Here is a 5,077-nt window from a genome sequence, read left to right as displayed (position 1 = left end):
TAGCTAGAGAAAAACACTTAAGAAGGAGAAAACTTACTTAAATCTTTCTCTAGTAGATTAAATCAGGTTGAGACACACTTGACCGTTTGACTAAAGAAATAGACTTCAACCACTATACCATTTCCTCCTACAATTGTCTCTTCAATCATGGTTCTTCGCTCCTTCTGTTTCAACTTCAAAATTTTGACCCTCCTTCTACAATTGTCTCAACCATCATACTTCAAAAATATTGACCTTCCTGCTTCAAAAAAATCAACCTTCCTTCTATAATAGTCACAACCCTTTCTGTAATCATCTCTACAACAAGGAACTTCAGCCTCCCTGTAATTGTTTATGCAGTTCACATTTTTAGCTTCCTCTCTATAATAGTATTATAAGATTCTTTGCTTCCTCTCTATAATAGTATTATAAGATTCTTTGCTTCCTCTCTATAATAGTATTCTAATATTCTCTACTTCCTCTCCATTTCTCAGTCCTGTAAGAGTTTCTCTTACTTCTTGAAAAAATGCTTCACTTCTCTCCTTCAAATGGTGAAATAATAGGCTATTTATACTTATTGTCTACTGTGCATTTGAGAAGACCTCAACAATTTGACTTGAACCCGACTTGTAGGCTTGTAATGAAGGCCGACTTGATTATATTTTATTTGGAGGCCAACTTTGAAAGATGAATGGTAATCCTTTTGGGAGAATGAACTGATTTGGTGGAGGAGATATTTACAGACAAAAACATTATTCCTTTCTTGACCTTAAAGAGCCCAAGAAGGGTCTCTTACAAAAATGACTTTAACTTTGACTCAACAAAAATTTGGTTTCACAATGCCCAAAAAATGTATTTGAAGGAACACATTTAAGAAATTTTATTTTAGAGGCTTGCCCCTTACTCATTCAATGTTGTATTTTCTATAATGGTTATGCAGTCAAAGGAACATTTCCTCTTAACAAAATATTTCCATGTAAAATGATCCATTTTTTAGAGTTGATGATAAAAGTTGAAAGAGATCAAAATTATGTTTGTTACCCAACTCATAAATTTATGGAATGAGCTATAAGTAGATCACAACATCCCTTTCAATATGTTTGATCACATTCCTTACTTATGGAGAGGTTCCAAAAGATTTCTTTATTAATCTTGTAATCAATGCTATAGAAAAAATTCAGAATGAACTTAAAGATGAAACAAAAGCATGGAAACTTGTAAAGAAATATAGAGATTTAGATGATTACCACATATGTCTTAGAATGTTATCATGTTGAATTCCGAATTATTGTACTTGAATTTCTATTGAAGAATTAATAAAGAAACCCTCATCCACTGGACCAATTTTCCCAAGTTGGGTTTTTCCGGGGACATTTGTCCAAAAATACCTGTGTCAATATTTTTATTTGTGTGCTAGAATTTCTCCAATTTTGCAACATTTATTTTCTGCATTATTTTTTTGTGTGAATGTTGTAGCATATATATTTCAATATTTTCCGTAGGAAAATGAGAATAGTTTGTTTAATTAATTTAACAAATAGAAGAAATATTATCAGTTGTTGCGGTAGGATTTCGGGTTTTGGATTTTTCACAAAAGGAACATTTAATTTCATTTTCAAGAGGTGAGAAACTATTGAAAGAGAATTTATTTACCCCAACCTCATTCTTTTGCTTTCTTGCTTCTCTAGCCATGATAGTTTTGTAAGCAACAGACTGAGCAACCTTATGACCAAAATTATGACAAGTGAAGCATTGACCATTAAAGTAGAAATTTCTGGGAGTATAATACCTTCTTGTGTATATTTCCGTTTGATTGTAGTAAGGGAGATTTACTTGAGAAGTATTTTGCCCTTTATTATTTTGTTGATAGTTGGAGTTTCACTCACTACTTCCTTTTACTACATTAAGATAACTTCCTGCACCTGTTTCAGAAGGTTTTACAGTCTTTGATGATTCTCCACTATATTCAAGAGCTATTTTTATGAGAGGAGAGCATTGTAATTTGATGATTTCATCCAAGGTTTTAGATCCTTTAGCAAGTTTGAGATTTATACCTTTTTTTTTCTCAAGTTCCTTCCTTATTAGGCTTACTATTTCTAGTTATAAATTTTCTTCATGCTTCTCCTTTTGTAGGATTTGTTTCTTTAGAGCTTCTTCTGCTAGTTTATCTTCTTCCAAACGAATCTTAAGCCAAGTTATTTATTCAATGAAATGATCCTTTTCTTCTAAGGCATCCATGAAAACATCATGATACTCATCAATAAATTTATCTTCAAATGCCACAAGTAAATGATATTCTTGATCAGACTCACCTTATTCACTATTTGAAAGACTATCACTATCTTCCTGATGGTAGAAACTTCTTTTGTTTTCAAATTTTAATCTAAATTTACTTCTGCTAAAATTTTCCCTTTCTCATGATTTTCTATATAGGGACATTTAGTAGCATAGTGACCAACACTTCCACAAGAAAAAAATTTGAAGGGAAGCTTACCTCTGAATCCGCCAGTACCTACTTGAAGTTTCTTCATGAAGTTTGCCTCTTGTTCATCCGATACATAACCTGGTTCCTTAAGTTTCTCCTTTTATTTCCTTTATAAGTAGCCTTGAATGCAACTTCTCTCATATCCAAGGGACCCATTTTTCTCATTTCATAGGCTGTTAGAATTCCATAAAGCTGTTCAATGGTAAGGTTCTTTAAATCCTACATTTCTCCAATGGCAGAGACTTTTGAATCAAATTTTGGTATTAGATATCTTAAGGTTTTCTCAACCAGAGATGATTATTTTACTTCATCACCAAGATTTCTCATTGAATTAACTATCTAATCTAGTCTAAGAAAGAAACATGCAATTCTTTCGTCATTATGCATTCTGAGAGTTTCATATTGAATTATAAATGTTTAAAGTTTGGCACTCTTTACCTTGGTGTCACCTTCATAACTTTGGATGATACTGTCCCATAAGCCTTTGCAGTATTCAATAACATGACTTTGACAAATATTGATTCCACTAAGCTTCCTAACAAAGTATTAACAACTTTTGCATAGGTCTCATACTTTTTCTTTTCTGCTTCATCTATGTGAATGGCAGATGGATATTGATAGGCTCCTTCAACGATTCCCCCAACATTAGCTCCAAGTGACTGTAGGTAAGATCTTGTTCTGACCTTCCAGCAAACCAGATTGGATCCATTAAATAATGATGGTGGTATGGATGTTTCTCCCTCATGGCTGCTAATCTTGATGAATATTCCTTCAAGCGATCAAGCTTCTTTTGAATGACCTGCTCTGGTACCGATTGTTAGGAAAAATACTAGGGGGGTGAATAAGTATTTTAAAACTTACTTAACCTTCTCATTTCCTAATCAGATTTTTGTACGCGACTTTAATGAAGTAAACTCACATATGTACGCTACTGTTACGTAGAGAACCAACATATATCCAGTTAACTATCTTTTCAATTAATCCTTCATCATTGTAACTTGAACCAGTGTATCAGTCCTTCATTAGGAATTAATTAAATAGTAAGCAACTACAATAAGAAAAAAATAAATCATCACACATAGTCAACACATATGAACACTGATATTTTTAGGTGGAAACCTAATTTGGGAAAAAACCATTGTTGTTGTTGTATCTATCTTCTTCTTAAAAAAAAAAATCTTTATAATCTTGTACTAGCATAGACTCGTACCAGTACATAGGCACACACCTGCAGAAGCCTACAACCTTCTCTCGTTATCCAACACCTACTGGAAAGGAGCTACAACCCCCTTTTCTTCAATTCCTTGTGGATCACTTTTAAGAATGTTTGAAACTGGATCCACTTGATCAAAACATTAGAACCAATAAGCCACTTTTCATCAAATTTTCATACTAGACCCACTACCATCATCAAATCACTTAATCAAATAAAACAAATCAATGAATGAATCTCATTCAAACCAATCAAACTAAACCATAACAGATCATGTGAATGTATTGCCAATAATCAAGTGATATACATTGTTATCTATCATTGAAGCCAAATTTTGCCACTACAAACCTTGATCAACAATATGTCAAAATGTATACGCTATTGTTATGAATAATACCCGCGTATAATCATTTTTCTTTAATCAAACCTACAAACAGATCTCAAAACACTGATCTTTCAGACTGAAACACTGCACTGTTGAAATCAATTACAAAAACAATATCCTTCATCACAAATTTCTCAGCTACTTACAGGTCTTCACATACCAGTTGAATATTCATTCAAAAACTATTCAACCTCACTAGAACTATCACATACAGATTACTATGAAGAAGTCCTTGTCAACTAACAACAACAATCACAAGAAGACTAATCAGACATCATTAACTGCACATACGTCGGAAACCCTAACATATGCATGCGACCCTTACAAAATACTTCCGCATGTGTACGTGCCTTTCAAGAAGCATATCAACGTACTAATCTTTCCACCCTATAGAATCAATACACGACTATATAGAGGTAGACCCGCTTATGTATGCACCTTTTCTAGGACAAGATTGCATACATATCTATAATTATTGACTCATTCCTTCATTGCACAATAGAACTCCAATCAACCCCAAATATTGGCAAACCCAATAACAAACATAAGTTAGAACATTATTATCACAGATCAACCCATAAGCAAATCATGTAGTTATTTCAAATCTACAAGATCTGATTCCACATCATATTCCTTGTGCAAACTTATTTTAGATCAAATAATTTATCAATATCCCATTACCTGCACACTAAACACTTTGATCTTCATCTCCTTATATAACTTAGGTCTTATCATATACCACATGTCAAATCCTTAGTAAAGCTGATGGTATTCCTAGACGGGATCAAATATCCATTGTCGCACTCATTACTATGGGCCAATACCATGGTAAAGAACATTGGTTTTTAGGATACCATGGTGCGAAAAGCATATTATCTTTCTCTTCTCCATACTTGCGTGTATTTCTCAAAACCTCACCTTCATCATTCTTCAATATTTGGACTGCTATGATTTTGTCCAAACTCTTTGTCACATGTGTAGTAGCATGTAAAATCATCATGTTATCATCATCTTG

Source organism: Pinus tabuliformis, chromosome 1_2 (assembly GCF_031772625.1).
Source record: "Pinus tabuliformis cultivar Carrire ecotype Pingquan chromosome 1_2, CPIR1, whole genome shotgun sequence".
Lineage (NCBI taxonomy): Eukaryota > Viridiplantae > Streptophyta > Pinopsida > Pinales > Pinaceae > Pinus > Pinus tabuliformis.
The sequence above is the reverse complement of the archived record's forward strand: the minus strand, read 5'-3'. Positions refer to the sequence as shown.